Raw genomic sequence first — 17,364 nt, forward strand, 5'->3', positions numbered from 1 at the left:
TGGTCAATGAAAGACTATATATATGACAGTGGACGCATAAGATAATGGAGCTGAAAAATCCCTTTTCTATGTTTAGACACACAAATATCACTGTGTTATAAGTACTTAGAATATTCAATACAGTAACATGCTGTATGGGTTTATAGCCAAGGAGTAATAGGCTATGCCATACAGCCAAAGTGTGTAGCAGGTGCACTCTGTGATGTTTGAACAATGATGAAATTGCCTAACAACACATATCCCAGAATGTATCGCTGTCATTGGCAACATGTGACTGTAGTTGTTCTGGTTTGGTTTGGTTTTTTTGAGACAGTCTCACTCTCACCCAGGCTGGAATATAACGGTGCAATTTGGGCTCACTGCAACCTCCATCTCCCTGGTTCAAGTGATTCTTGTGACTCGGCCTCCCAAGTAGCTGGGATTACAGGTGCCTGCCACCATGCCCAGCTAATTTTTGTATTTTTAGTAGAGATGGTGTTTCTCTGCATTGGCCAGGCTGGTCTCAAACTCCTGGCCTCAACTGATTCACCCGCCTCAGCCTCCTGAAGTGCTGGGATTACAGACATGAGCCACCACTCCAGGCCAACTGTAGTTCGAAATCAAGAAGTGTGATGCCTTCAGCTTTGTTCTTTCTCAAGATTGCTTTGGCTGTTTGGGGTCTTTTGTAGTTCCATATGAATTTTAGAGTTGTTTTTTCTTTTAATTATTTATTTATTTATTTTTTTGAGACAAAGTCTCGCTGTCTGTTTGTTGCCAGGCTGGAGTGCAGTGGCGCGATCTCGGCTCACTGCAACCTCCACCTCCCAGGTTCAAGCGATTCTCCTGCCTCAGCCTCCCCAGTAGCTGGGACTACAGGCACGTGCCACCACACCTGGCTAATTTTTGTATTTTTAGTAGAGTCAAGGTTTCACCATGTTGGCCAGGCTGGTCTTGATCTCTTGACCTCGTGATCCACCCGCCTTGGCCTCCCAAAGTGCTGGGATTACAGGCGTGAGCCACTGCACCTGGCCTGTTTTTTCTATACATGTGAAAAATGCCATTGGAATTTTGATAGGGGTTGCATTGAATCTCTAGATCACTGAGTAGTATGGATATTTTAACAATGTTAATTATTCCAATCCATGAACATATGATATCTTTTCATTTATTTGTGTCTACTTTAGTTTCTTTAATCAATGTTTTATATAGTTGTTAGTACACAGATCTTCCACCTCCGTTAAATTTTTTTTTTTTTCTTTTGAGACAGAGTCTTGCTCTGTTGCCCAGGCTGGAGTGCAGTGGCGCAATCTCGGCTCACTGCAAGCTCTGCCTCCCGGGTTCACGCCATTCTCCTGCCTCAGCCTCCTGAGTAGCTGGGACTACAGGCGCCCGCCACCACACCTGGCTAATTTTTTTGTATTTCTAGTAGAGACAGGGTTTCACCATGTTAGCCAGGATGGTCTTGATATCCTGACCTCGTGATCCGCCTGCCTCAGCCTCCCAAAGTGCTGGGATTACATGTGTGAGCCACCATGCCTGGCCTCACCCCAGTTAAATTTATACTTAAGTATTTTATTCTTTTTGATGCTATTGTAAATTTATTTGTTTTCTTAACTTCTCTTTTGGATAGTTTGTTGTTAATGTTTAGAGACACAACTGATTTTTGTATCCTCAACTGTACTAAATTTGTTTATTAGCAGATTTTTTATGGAGTCTTTAGGGTTTTCTAGATATAAGATCATGTCATCTGCAAACAGAGACAAGTCTTCCTTTCCTATTTGGATTTTTTTTCTTACCTAATTGCTTTGGCTAGGATTTATTGATTTTTGGTCTGGATGATCTGTCTGTTATTGAAAATGGATAATCAAGTCCCTACTATTATTGCACTGCTGTCTATTTCTTCCCTTTTTTCTGTTAATATTTGCTTTCTGTTTAGGTGCCCCAATATTGGGTGGATATATATTTATAAATTGTTATATCCTCATGATGAATTAGCCCCTTTATCATTATATAGTGACATTCCTTTTTTTGAGATGGAGTCTTGCTCTGTCACCCATGCTGGAGTGCAGTGTGTGATCTCAGCTCACTGCAACTTCCGTCTCCAAGGTTCAAGTGATTCTCCTGCCTCAGCCTCCAGAGTAGCTGGGATTACAGGCATGTGCCACCACACCACTACTAAAAATACAAAAATTAGCCAGGCATGGTGGCATGCGCCTGTAGTCCCAGCTACTCGGGAGGCTGAGGCAGGAGAATCACTTGAACCTGGGAGGTGGAGGTTGCAGTGAGCCAAGATGGTGCCACTGCACTCCAGCCTGGGTGACAGAGTGACACTCTGTCTAAAAAAAAAAGAAAGAAAGAAAGGGAAGAAAGAAAGAAAAAAAATATTTATTATTCATTAAGTAGAAGTAGATCATCATAAATGTCATCCTCATCATCCTCACATTGAGTAGTCTGAGGAGGGGTTGTCTTGCAGTCTCAGGGATGGCAGAGGCAGAAGAAAATTAGCTTATAAACAGACCCACAAAGTTCAAACCCTCGTTGTTCAAAGGTTAACTGTATAAACTCATAACTTGAATTGCATATATTTTTACCTCTCCACCCCCACATGCATTTTATATTATTGATTTCACAATTTAGATTTTCGTGTGTGTCTATCCATTAACAACTTATTGTAGCTACAGCTGTTTTTGATACTTTTGTCTTTTTTTATACTAGAGTTAAAAGTGACTTACACACAATCATTAAATATTAGAGAATTCTGAATTTTGACCATATACTTACCTTTATCAATGAGTTTTTTACCTTCATATGTTTTTATGTTGTTAAATAATATCTTTTGCTGGGCGCTGTGGCTCACGCCTGTAATCCCAGCACTTTGGGAGGCTGAGGCGGGCGGATCACAAGGTCAGGAGATTGAGACCATCCTGGCTAACACGGTGAAACCCCGTCTCTACTAAAAATACAAAAAATTAGCCTGGCGTGGTGGCGGGCGCCTGTAGTCCCAGCTACTCGGGAGGCTGAGGCAGGAGAATGGCCTGAACCTGGGAGGCGGAGCTTGCAGTGAGCCGAGATCGCACCACTGCACTCCAGTCTGGGCGACAGAGCGAGACTCCATCTCAAAAAAAAAATTAACATCTTTTTGTTTCAAATTGAAGAACCCCTGTTAGCCTTTCTTGTAAAGACAGGTCTACTGATGATGAACTCCCTTAGCTTTTGTTTGTGTTGGGAAGTTTTGATCTCCCCTTCATTACTGAGGGACAGCTTTGCCAGGATAGTATTCTTGGTTGGCAGGGCTTTCTTTTGCTTTTGGCATTTTGAATATATCCCACTCTCTTCAGGCCTACAAAGTTTATGCTGAGAAATCTGCTGATAGTCTTATGCAGGGATAAGGGGGGATTTTTTGAAAAGAGTTGCTTTTCTCTTGCTGCTGTCAAAATTATCTCTAGCTTTGACTTTTGGCAGTTTGATTATAATGTGTCCTGGTGAAGACTTCTTTATGCTCAATTTATTTGGGGTTCTTTGGGCTTCATGGATCTGGATGATCATTTTCTTCTCTAGTTTTGGGAAGTTTCCTGTCATTATTTTTTTTAATAAGGTTTTTGCCCCTTTCCCTTTCTCTGCTTCATCTGGGACTCTCAGAATACGTATACTGTTTTGCTTGATGATATTCCCAATTCCCATAGGCTTTCTTCACTCTTTTTCATTCTTTTTTTCTTTTTGTTACTCTGCCTGGATAATTTCAAATGATCTATCTTTGAGTTTGTATTTTTAAAAATCAGGGCCTTACTCTCTCACCCTTGCTGGGGTGCAGTGGCACAATCGGGGATCACTGCGCCCTTGACCTCCCAGGCTCAAATGATTCTCCCACCTCAGCCTCCCACATAGCTGGAACTACAGGCTGTGCCACCATGCCCAGCTAATTTTTGTACTTTTTGTAGAAACAGGGTTTTTGCCATGTTGCCCAGGCTGGTCTCAAATTTCTGAACTCAAGTGATCCTCCCACCTTGGCCCCCCAAAAGTGTTGAGATTATAGGCATGAGCCACCACCCCTGGCCGAGTGCAATTAATTATTTTTTCCACTTCATCACGTCTTCTATTGAAGCTCTCTATTGAATACAATGTCTGACATTGTATTCTTCAGCTCCAGAATTTGTTTGGTCCTCTTATAGTTTCTTCCTCTTTATAACTTTGCATTTTGTTCACGTATCATTTTCCTGGATTTTGCTTTGTCATCTCTCTGTGTTCTCTTGAAGGTCACTGAGCTTCTTTAAGATGATTACTTTAGGCCAGGCATGGTGGCTTGTGCTTGCAATCCCAGCACTTTGGGAGGCCAAGGCAGGAGGATTGTTTGACGCCAGGAGTTTGAAACCAGCCTAGGCAACATAGTGAGACTTGTCTCTACAAAAAAAAAATTAAAGATGATTATTTTTGAATCCTTTGTCAGAGAGTTTGTAAGTCCCTTTTTTCTTTCTTTTCTTTTCTTTTTTTTTTTTTTTTGAGATGGAGTCTTGCTCTGTCACCCAGACTGGAGTGCAGTGGCACAATCTGGGCTCACTGCAACCTCTACTTCCCAGGTTCAAGTGATTCTCCTACCTCAGCCTCCTGAGTAGCTGGTATTACAGGCGTGCACCATCACGCCCGGCTAATTTTTGTGTTTTTAGTAGAGATGGGGTTTCACCATGTTGGTCAGGCTGGTCTCGAACTCCTGACCTTGTGATCTGCCTGCCTTGGCCTCCCAAAGTGTTGGGATTACAGGTGTAAGCCACTGAGCCTGGCCAGTAAGTCCCCATTTCTTTGGGGTCAACTATTAGAGCTTTATTTTGTTGCTTTAAAGGTGTCATATTTCCTTGATTCTTTGTATATATATATATTTTTGAAGACTTGTACTGCTATCTTCACATTTGAAGAAGCGGTTACCTCCTTTAGTCTTACTTGTTTCTTATTAAAATTTTTTTTAATTTTTTTTTTAAGAGATGGGATCTCACTATGTTGCCCAGGGTGGTCTCAAACCCCTGGCCTCAAGTGATCCTCCCACCTCAGCCTCCCAAAGTGCTGAGATTACAGGTGTAAGCTACCATGCCTGGCTGTCCCCCAGTCTTTGTTGACTGGCTTTGGGAGAGAAAGACCTTCATCAGTCATCCTAGCTAAGGATTCGAGGGATCGCTCAGATCTTTTCTGTAGATACACCCACTCTACTCCTGTTGCTCCCTCTTAGGGAGAGAAGTCTTAGGTTGTAAGCTCCTCTCAATCCTCCAAAGCTGGGTCTACACTGAGCACCTCCCATTTTCCCTAATGCAGTGCTCTGAAGCATTCAAGGTTGGGCACCTTCTCCCAGTCCAGCAGAGTCAAGCCGGCTGCTCAGATTTGCATCTGCCGTTGAGATCTGTGTACTGTTTGGGAGGAGGGTGCATGAGACACCACATGCTCAGGGGTACGTGGAGTGCTGGGGGCATGGATCAGTTGGTTGGGAGGCCCACAGGCAAGTTGTTCTGTGGGTTCATGGGCGGGCCTCCTGGTGGAGTGTTAGCTGGTTAGTGGGATCCATGGCTGGCTGTTGGTTGCTAGGCATGTCCTTCCCTTCTCCTAGCAGTCCCCAGATGACTCAGCCATGCTGATTCCTCAGTGTTCTGGGGAGAGACACAGGTGGGCTATTGGGCAGCATCCTATAAGATTGGGGAAGCTGGTGCTCACTCAGCACTCAGTTTCCCCTGTGGGAGAAACCACAGGCCCAGGGGGGCCTCATTGGAGGAGCACTAGCACAGGTAAACTGAACCTTCTTCTTAGCCTCTTCGGTGTGCTCTCTTTGCCCTGTGGGGTGCTAGAACCTCTCAGTGTTTCTGTGGGGGCATGAGGGCTGGAACCTCCTATTCTGTCACTTTCCTGGCCTCTTCCTACAATTATTTTTATGCTCAAATTGCCCCTGATTTGGCCAGGGGGAGAGCCTTCAGGCTGGCTCCTCCAGCCCTCTCACATGTCCCCAGTGTTGTTCAGCATTTCCTTATTTTCCAGCACTAGACATTCTAAGGCTCACCCTGTACTCTCTCTGCTCTTCCCTGGAAATAGTCATTTCTCCAAAGAGCTCTGTTCCCTTGGAATAGAGAATGGTATTTACAAACCAAGAAATGGATTTCAGGTGTGCCAATTGTTTCTGGGGTGGCATTGCTTCTAGGCCCCTTCAGTGGACAGAGCTGGGAAAGAAACTGTGTGTATCATATCTATCTGCACATGTAAGCTGTGTGTGTATCATATATAATACATCTGCACTTATAAACTGTGTATGTATCATATATAATACATCTGCACATATAAACTATCATATCTGTACATATAAACTGTATATCATATATCTGCACATATAAACAGTATCATATATAATACATCTGCACATATAAACTATCATATCTGCACATATAAACTATATCATATATATCTGCACATATAAACTATCATATATAATATATCTGCACATATAAACTGTGCATGTATCATATATAATACATCTGCACTTATAAACTATCATACATAATACATCTGCACATATAAACTATCATATCTACACATATAAACTGTATATGTCATATATAATATGTGCACATATAAACTATCATATATCTGCACATATAAACTATCATATATATCTGCACATATAAACTATGTATCATATATCTGCACATATAAACTGTATCATATATAGTACATCTGCACATATAAACTGTATCATATATAATACATCTGCACATATAAACTATCATATAGTACATCTGTACATATAAACTATCATAATACATCTGCACATATAAACTGTATCATATAAAATACATCTGCACATATAAACTATCATATATAATACATCTGCACTTATAAACTGTGTACCATATATATCTGCACATATAAACTATCATATATATCTGCACATATAAACTATCGTATATAATATATGCACATATAAACTGTATCATATAATATATCTGCACATATAAACTATCATATATAATACATCTGCACATATAAACTGTATCATATATACATCTGCACATATAAACTGTGTATCATATATAATACATTTGCACATATAAACTATCATATATCTGCACATAAACTGTGTATCATATATAATATATCTGCACATATAAGCTATCATATATAATACATCTGCACATATAAACTATCATATATAATACATCTGCACTTATAAACTGTGTCATATATATCTGCACATATAAACTGTTTATCATATATATCTGCACATATAAACTATCATATATAATACATCTGCACATATAAACTATATCATATATATCTGCACATATAAACTGTGTATCATATATAATACATCTGCACATAAACTGTGTATCATAATACATCTGCACATATAAACTGTGTATCATATATAATACATCTGCACATATAAACTATCATATATAATATATCTGCACATATAAACTATCATATATCTGCACATATAAACTATCATATATCTGCACATATAAACTGTGTATCATATATAATACATCTGCACATATAAACTGTATCATAATACATCTGCACATATAAACTGTGTCATGTATATCTGCACATATAAACTGTGTATCATATATATCTGCACATATAAACCATGTGTATCATATATATTTGCACATATAAACTATCATATATAATACATCTGCACATATAAACTGTATCATATATAATACATCTGCACATATAAACTGTGTATCATATATATCTGCACATATAAGCTGTGTGTGTATCATATATATCTGCACATATAAACTGTGTGTATCATATATAATACATCTGCACATATAAATGTGTGTATCATATATATCCACACATATAAACTGTGTGTGTATCATATATCTACACATATAAACTGTGTGTATCATATATAATACATCTGCACATATAAACTGTGTATCATATATATCCGCACATATAAACTGTGTGTGTATCATATATATCTGCACATATAAACTGTGTGTGTATCATATATAATACATCTGCACACATGCTTCTCTGTATTGAAAACCAAATTATCACGGACCACTCCCATTCTCACGCAGCATTTAGGGCTGTGGCTAGCCTTTCCCAGCTGTAAGAAACCTGTCTTTCAGCATGATAAACACATTTACTTATTTGCTCAGTCCTGTAATATGCAGAAAGTAGTTTTAGAATTGCCAAAACCATACAACTGGGAAAAACAAGCATGATTACTTCAAGATGTGTTTGTAGCTCCTTCTGTCCTGGCATTGGACGTGGAGAGAAACCACAGACTGTTCCAAGTTTCATTTTTCCCCTTCTCTGAAACGCAGAGAGCGTTGTTTGTTTCTGTTTGTATTTCATTTGGGTCCTCCCTCTAGCCTTATTCATAAATTTGTAAATGATCTTTAACAATCTGTTATATTTATGATGTTTTACTGCGTGCTGCCTGTGAAAATGTTTCCTTCTTCTGACACGTTCCAGAACAACTAGGCTTTTAAATTCCAAATATTCCTGTTTCACAGTAAACCAGATGAGGGCCTCTGTTGTGCCACAGCTTTTGGAATGTGGTTTATTACCAATGGAAGTGGCTGCGTGGCTTATTATGGTTTCAATTACACGTGAGTAACAACCGGGGCCCTTCTGTGTCAGGTGCCGCTGATCAAGGCTGGCTAATGGGGACCTCGCTGTCCAGAACGGGCGTTTCCCACGGCCCGGCCCAGCTGTCTACCACTTCTGTCTACCATTTCAGAGGGGCTTTGCTGAGATTAAATGAGGTGAAGCGCTCTGAGAACCTCAGTCCTAAAGAATAGCAGTCATACTGGTTTTTGTATTATATTTATATATTCTTCTTGTTAATATACTGGTTTTAATGTTCATTGTTCTCTTGGGATCCCATGACAGTGAGCCTGGTGTACCTGAGGTCTGGGATACTCACACCTCTCCCCAGTCCCATGCTCCCCACTGTGGCAGTGCCTGTCAGGGACCCTGCTGACCCCAGGAAGCCTCGGTGTCCCCAGCGCTGGCTCTATTCACACAGGCAGCAGGCTTAGTGTTCTCCGGCCTGGCTGCACTGACTGGACCAGGGACAGGGAAAGGGCCCCAAAGCACCCTGTTCCAGGCAGCCGGCCAGTCGTGGCCGAGGAGCTCCATTCAACAGTGGCACCCAGAGGGGCCAGGGTCTCATAAAGCTGGTCAGACGCCCCCTCTGGGTTGGGGTGTAGGAAGCGGCTGTGCAGCCGGGTCCCAGGTAGGGAGGCATAGAGTGAAGGCTGTGAGCAGGAGCCCTGGGGCGGAGGGCCAGGAGAAGGCTGGGCACAGGTCCATCGGTGGCAGCTGGGTGGGCAGAGCAGAGAGGCTGCATATGCACGACGGCAGGGCCCTGGTGTGGGAACAGCAGACAGGGCCCCTGGGTGCGGCGCCTCCTTCCCACATCCCTGCTACTCCTGCATCTGCTGCTGGAGAAGACCACGACGTGCTCAGACCCCAGCACTGGAGAACTCCAGATGTGGTGAGGGCTGCACGTTAGCTGCATACGCACATCTGGAAGGTGAGGCAGACGTGCCCACCACCTCCATGCCTGGCCCACAGTTGTGGGCATGCAGAGCTCCTCTGCGGCAGGCCCAGGCTGCACCAGCTGCCTGGAGAGGCACTGGGGGCGGGGCCTCACTTGAGGGGCAGATTCTCCCACCCAGCCAGTCCAGGCCCAGCGGCTGGAGCATCCCGTCCAGCAAATTGTCCTGCAAGTTGCCCTGGAGACCCAGCGTCTCATCACGTCTCACTCCCCTGCCAAATGCCTCTGCGGCAGTAACGAGAGTGGCTCTGCCCTCTGCACTGAACGCCGACAGGTGACCAGAACATGACACTGGGGTTATGCAGCGCCCTGGTTGATATTCTAGTTCATCAGGGAGCTTCTGGAATGATTTTCTTTTCTTTTTTTTTTTTTGAGACAGTCTCTCTCTGTCGCCCAGGCTGGAGTGCAATGGAGCAATCTTGGCTCACCACAACCTCTGCCTCCTGGGTTCAAGTGATTCTCCTGTCTGAGCCTCCTGAGTAGCTGGGATTACAGGTGTCCACCACTATCACTCAGTTAATTTTTATATTTTTAGTAGAGATGGGGTTTCACCATGTTGCCTGGGCTGGTCTCAAACTCCTGACCTCAGGTGATCTGCCTCCTCAGCCTCCCAAAGTGCTGGGATTACAGGCATGAGCCACCTCACCCAGCCAACTTTCTTTTGCCTCACTTTTCCTCTGGTTGCCCCATCTTTATTGTCAAGTCCTGTTAAGAGGAACAACATTAAAATGAGAGCTTTCATGGCAAAAAGGTTGCTGTGGGTTGAGCTTGCAATGTTAGCTGCGTGTTAGGATTCAGCTGACATCTGTCTCTGGAGTCTCGCCCTTTCTGTAATTCGCTTTTGACTGTAATAAATGTTGTGCAGGCCGGGTGCAGTGGCTCACACCTGTAATCCCAGCACTTTGCGAGGCCGAGGCAGGTGGACCACGAGGTCAGGAGATCGAGATCATCCTGGCTAACACGGTGAAACCCCGTCTCCACTGAAAATACAGAAAATTAGCCGGGTGTGGTGGCACCTGCCTGTGGTCCCAGCTATTCGGGAGGCTGAGGCAGGAGAATCACTTGAACTCGGGAGGCGGAGGTTGCAGTGAGCCAAGATTGCACCACTGCACTCCAGCCTGGGTGACAGAGCGAGACTCTGTCTCAAAAAAAATAAAAAAGAAAAAGAAAAAAACGTTGTGCAGTGAATGTGTGGGTGGGGCCTCTGAGTTACATCGGCTCAAGGCCTCTTTTAAGGAGGACCCAAATAAGAGTGGGGATTGATGTATTTGACTGGGAACCCACTCGGGGCCACCATGCAGTGAAGCTCCGGAGCAGGGGTGTAGACGCCCTGCTTGAAGCGTTGAGAAGCCCCACAGTACAAGTGTGCAGAAGTCGGGCTCCTCCTGCTGGAGCAGGGACAGGGCAATAGGGAAAGGCTTTTCCAGAGGCGGGGTCATTGGGACTGGCTCTTCCGGGAGGAGCGGAGGGCACACGCTGGGCAGAGCTGACCTCTGTGTGCGGATCGCCTGGGATGGCGCCTCCGGTGGCCTCACGATAAAGCACCTCGGAGGCAGGAGATGAACTTGAGACCTGACCGTGAAGGAGTGAGGAGTGAAGTCCTGTTCTCAACAGAAGGAAACCATCAAAGAGCTTACATAATCAAAACTGTGTTGTCAAAGTATTGCTGGACAGAGATGGCGGCTGGTCCGGCACGTGGGAATGTTGGTGACAAGAGGTCAGTTCGGTGGCTCTTGGACCTCCCAGGCCAGGAGGGAAGCGCCCAGGCCAAGGTGGGAGCCTGAGAATAGAGATTTCAAGAGACGCTTCTAATGAATGCTCATCAGAATGTTACTATTATTTTATTTTATTATTTTATTGGGACTGGATTGACTTGCATTTCCTTCACTAATCAGAAGTTTGAGGGCAAAGATAAATCTCAAATAATCACCTTGCATTTCTGATGAGTTAAATGAGTGTGTTTTATGCCCTGGTTGCATGAGCTTGCTTTCCCACAAGAGTGGAAATTTTATTGTATTATTATTTTATTATTTTATTTTTGTATATTATTTATTTATTTATTTTTATTGCTCTGAGTCTTGCTCTGTGGCCCAGGCTAGAATGCAGTGGTGCAATCTCAGCTCACTGCCACCTCCACCTCCCGGGTTCAAGCAATTCTCCTGCCTCAGCCTCCCGAGTAGCTGGGATTACAGGCACACGCCACCACACCCGGCTAATTTTTGTATTTTTAGTAGAGACGGGGTTTCACCATGTTGGCCAGGCTGGTCTCGAACTCCTGGCCTCAAGTGATCCACCCACCTCGGCCTCCCAAAGTGCTGGGATTACAGGCACTCGCCACCACACCCGGCTAATTTTTGTATTTTTAGTAGAGACGGGGTTTCACCATGTTGGCCAGGCTGGTCTTGAACTCCTGGCCTCAAGTGATCCACCCACCTCGGCCTCCCACAGTGGTGGGATTACAGGCGTGAGCCGCCGCGCCCGGCCAGAATGTGGTGCCCTTAAACGAGAGGGTGGAGGGGGCAGTGGAGGCTTGGAACGTCTCTGAGAAGGGGGCAGAGGCTCATAGATTTCAGAGGAGGAGGATTTCAACCTGAGGCGCGTTGCGTTTTCTGGGGCTAGTGGCACCCGTGGAAGTCAGGGCTGAAGGACGTAGACACCAGCTCTGGGTGGCAGCCTAGGGATCCAACAGAATGTGCAGTCCCTTGAGGAGAACGAGGTATGAGAGGAAGGGGCCCCAGAACAGAGCAGCGGGTGAGTCCAGCGGGTGGAGAGAGGCCCTGTGAAAGCAGCCACAGACCAGCCGTGGACGCATCTAGAGTCAACTCAGACACCTCCCAGGGAAGGCAGTTCTACAGCACGGAGCCGGCATCACGTAGAGACTGAACATTAACTGAAGTGTGTGGGCTTCTGGAGGGCCGCGCTGTACCTCCCTGAGCGTGGAGGACTCCGGATGTCTGTGTGGATGCTTGTGTGTAGAGAGTGTTATCAAAGTGCTATAAAACTTGGATTTTTCTAGTGACAGTAACACTGGCCAGGGAATGGGGAGCTTTTCTTGTTCTCAGCCTTAACTGTTGCATCACAGGCTGCACTGATGAAGCCGATGGGGGGTGTGGCTGCACAGGGGCCGAGTTCACCAGAAGGTGACACTTATCTTGAGTAGAGCTGGACAATGATGAAAAATGATGTTTGCGTGGTAAGATGATGAAAGGGAACAGGGCCAGTTTAACATGTCCTAAGGATGCAGGGGGTGTTCAGAGTTCGGGGGCCGTGTGTTTGGGGAAACAATGGCCCCTGTGTGTCCCACAGGCCAGGCGGGCTCGGGTGCCAGAGCTAAGCAGTGCTGACCTTGACATGTCCAGATGACGATGCTTGGCCCCAGGACTTCCGTGGCCCCCTCCTCACTCTCCCCAGCAAAGGCTGACCTTTCCGAGCACGACTGACCATGGCCACCGGGGTGTTTCCCTCCCTCCTGCTCTGGGGAAGGAGCCATCAATCCCTCGCGCACTCAGGGCCACCAGGGCTGCTCCCGCCCGGGGCTCACACTGATGTAAGGCCTGATGAGCCTGGGCCTTGCCAAGCAGAGCCAAGTCTCAAGCCCACACCGGGGCAGCTTCAGCTCTGGTGGAAGGAAAAATGATCAAGACCAACTTTTAAGGTATTTTCTATAGAAAGTCATTGAGAATGGGCTGGGCGCAGTGGCTCACACCTGTAATCCCAGCTACTTGGGAGGCTGAGACAGGAGAATGGTTTGAACCTGGGAGGCGGAGGTTGCAGTGAGCCAAGGTTGCGCTACTGCACTTCAGTCTGGGCAACAAGAGCGAAACTCTGTCTCAAAAAAAGAAGAAAATCACTGAGAATGGATTATTCATTTCATTTTGTCAGTGTTTCCAAAGAAAGAGGGCAAATTCTTCCACTTACATTATTATTACGTTTGCCAGTTAACATTTGGCCATGTTTGCTTTTCCTGTGGTTTTTCAGTACACGTGTATATACAGTTACGTAGGCAGCCATTTATACCCATGCATGTTCTGATGGGATTGTTGGAGTACAGACATGGCCACGCTTCACTTGGTAGCCTCAGCCTGCAGCCTGGGAATGAGCGCGTTCTCCACGGCACCACAGCACCTCTCGACCAGCTTCCAGTCCCGTCCTTCTTCATTAAAAATAAGACTTCCTGTGCCCCTCTCCCTGTCTCCCCCGCAGAGATCACTCTGCTCATCTTTAGGCCACTGAAGTAGTCCCGGAGGGCCTGGGTCCGCGGCCTGGTGAAAAGCGATGCTCTGACCTCATCTGTGACTCTCGACGGCTCCTCATCCACTGTGGCGAGTGCAGAGGACGCAGCCTGGGCAGGGCCTGCGGGGAGACTGCGCTGGCCTGGGCTGCCCAGTGAGCAGGGCTCCTCAGGCTTCCTGGGCCCTCGTCCTCCCGGACTGGTGGCACTGTGTGCCTGTTGCGGGGTGGCAGGCAGCGGGAAGGCCCAGGTGTGGCTTGCAGGCCTCTAACGCCAACTGCACAACCTTGAAGCTCCACTCCAGCTACGCTGTGGCCCCATAGCCAGGTCTGGGGTCATTTCTTATGACACCACCTGTCCTATTTTGTTACCTTGTCCCTGCGCTAGTTAAAAAGCAAGTAGAAAGGTTAAGCATCACTTGTGCAGTCCCCTGGCAGCTAGGCGACGGCCCCTCTGTCAGCATGTCAGTCATCAGGGCTGGAAGGGTCCATGCTCACCGGACCTGTCTGGCCTCCTCCTGACCGTCAGCCAGGGCACCACCCACTCTGAGCTGCTGTGGCCCATGATGTCAACTTACCATTTCCTTTCTCTCTAACTGTTCAGGCAGGCCTGTGAGCCCACAGAATCACAGCCTCAAGCTCTGGGCCTCAGGGTGGGCCCCCTGACAACGATTCTCAGTTCTTCTCTCCGCTGATCTTTCATCCTGACGGAGAGGCACGGGGTAGGCGGCCGGCTAGCAGTCGCGGGCTCTAGTGAAATCTGTGGACAAGTGCTGAGATAGGAGACACTGCACTGGTGACGCCTCAGGGCCACACCAACAGGGGCCGGCTGGTGCCGCGACCAAGTCACAGCGCCTGTCTCTGTCATCAGCTTTTCCTTTTCTCCCATATTTTCAACTTGGTTAGAGGGCAGGAGTCCCGCTCGGTTTGCCGGCAACCTCACATTGATAAGAAGAAGGGCACTTCTAGCTCTCCGATCCTGGGATTTTATGACATATGATGGGTTTTGTGTCCCTGAAAGGACGTAGGACTGTGTCTATCATTGGGTTGGTTCTCATCGAGACAGAGCGGGTGCCTGTTTATTGAGCAGACTGGGTCTCTTCCCATGGAAGTGCACATAGGAGGGTCTCTGAATCCATTCTTCTTTTCATTCCCCATTCTGCTGTGAATATTGTTGCAAGCATCCACATTAATATCGATTTTGTCATTCTCTTTTTTTTTTTTTTTTTTGAGACACAGTCTTGCTCTGTCGCCAGGCTGCAGTGCAGTGGAGCAATCTCAGCTCACTGCAACCTCTGCCTCCTGGGTTCAAGTGATTCTCCTCCTGCCTCAGCCTCCTGAGTAGCTGGGACTAACGGGCACGCACCACCACACCCAGCTAATTTTTGTATTTTTAGTAGAGATGGGGTTTCACCATGTTGGCCAGGATGGTCTCGATCTCTTGACCTCGTGATCCACCTGTCTCGGCCTCCCAAAGTGCTGGGATTACATATTTTGTAATTCTTAAAAGCTGATGGATGATCCAGGACATCTGTGCTGTCTCCAGGAGAACTATCCTCATTGAAAGTAAAGCAAGCTTCTTTTTTATTGACCGGGCACGGTGGCTCATGCCTGGAATCCCAGCACTTTGGGAGGCTGGGGTGGGAGGAGTGCTTAAAACTAGGAGATTGAGATCAGCCTGGGCAGCAAAGTGAGACCCGCCCCGCATCTACACAAAAATTAAAAATATTAGCCAGACATGGTGGCATGCACCTGTGGTCCCAGCGTCTCAGGAGGCTGAGATGGAGGATCCCTGGAGCCCAGGAGTTCGAGGCTGCAAGGGAGCTATGATCACACGACTGCATTCCAGTCTGGGCAACAGAGTGAGACCCTGTGTCTTTATTCTAAAAAAAAAAAAAAAAAAAAATTGAAATGGAAAGTCAAGCAAAGCTTGCAAAGTACAAGACAAGACCCAAGGCTCTGAGGACCAGCCTAACATCTCGGAGCCCAGCACTGCACGGCAGGCACCTGACAGCCACCCTCCATCAAACAGAGGCTGTTACTGTTTCTATTACTATTACTACTATTATTATTGCTTAATTTTGCCCAGCCTTGGCCAAATCCCTGATTTCCTAGGAAGACTCAATCCCAAACAGATGTGTGCAAAGGCCTAATTATCAGACCAGGATGCAAAAACAAAGCACAACAAACCTAGACCTCCTGGGAAGTCTTTGTCCGGCACTCACCGCGTGTGGAAAAGCAAGCTCATACAACCAGGGCGTAAAACACACTCTTTTAACTCATCAGAAATGCAAGGTGATTATCTGAGATTTATTTTATCCTTGCCTTCAAAATTCTGATTAGTGAAGGAAATGCAAGTCAGTCCGGTCCCAAGCCAGCTGGAGCAACCCTCAGATCGCCAGTACTCTCGCCCTTTCTGACTTCAAGGGACAAAGGGTTTTAAAGGCCCTCTGTTTTCTGAATCAGACTTAACAGGGCCGACGGAGTCTGGTTTCCTACTTTAGCAATGGTGGAAATAACACTGATAAATCAAGCTCTGGAGGTGTCCGAGCCTCACACCTAGGCAGCGGAGTGTGGGCTGGGAGCTTGTGGGGACGTGCTGCACTGGCCCAGGTGTCCTGCCACACCCACAGAGCACTCAACACAGAGCTCAGAGACAGTGGGTATATCACACAAGATGCACTTCCGGAACTGTTCCTCCACCCCAGTGTGTGTGAAGGAATGAGTGTTCCTTTTTTCCTTTTAACAGTTGACACTGTTAAAATAGTTCACATGAGGGCTGGGTGAGGTGGCTCACGCCTATAATCCCAACACTTTGGGAGGGCAAGGCAAGCGGATAACTTGAGGTCAGGAGTTCGAGACCAGCCTGGCCAACATGGTGAAATCCCGTCTCTACTAAAAATACAAAAATTAGCTGGGCGTGGTGGCAGGTGCCTGTAATCCCAGCTACTCAGGAGGCTGAGGCAGGAGAATCGCTTGAATCTGGGAGGCGGATGCTGAAGTGAGCTGAGATCATGCCCCACTGCACTCCAGCCTGGGCAACAGAGTGAGACTCTGTCTAAATAAATAAATAAATATAGCTCACACGGACGGGCAGAGGGCTGTTCCCCCAGAAGGTTCTGGATGGGTCTGGTCTTCCTCAGAACTGAGGCATCACGGGCAAGGCACCAGGAGAGAGCAGGATTTTCACTTTGCCGTCTTTCACTCCAGGGTTCCCCTCTGCAGGCCCCGAGTCAGGGCCTGGACGAATCTGAGTTGCCGCAGCTCCCTAGGGGCAGCTGGAGCAGCTGTTCTGCCCCCAGACCTGCAGGGACCCGCATCTTCACGCGGAGACAGGCGGGTGCTGCCGCCTCCAGGACCCGCTAGCTTCCTAGCTGAGTGCTTGGGAAGCACCTGGAGCAGCAGAAACAGCCACTGGGGCTGAGGAGTCAGGAGAGAGGCAGCGGCGGATGAGCTCTGTCTGCCCGAGCAGATTCCACGGCCAAAGCAGGGGGTCCGGGTATGGCGGGAGCTGGGCCCTGGCGGCTGCAGGCTGTGCACGTGGTCAGGACTCAAGGCTGTCCGGGAGTCCGGCCAGGACACCGGGGAGCGCCTGGGAGCTG

The sequence above is a fragment of the Pan paniscus genome, chromosome 6, assembly GCF_029289425.2.
Source record: "Pan paniscus chromosome 6, NHGRI_mPanPan1-v2.0_pri, whole genome shotgun sequence".
NCBI classification, from domain to species: Eukaryota; Metazoa; Chordata; class Mammalia; order Primates; family Hominidae; genus Pan; species Pan paniscus.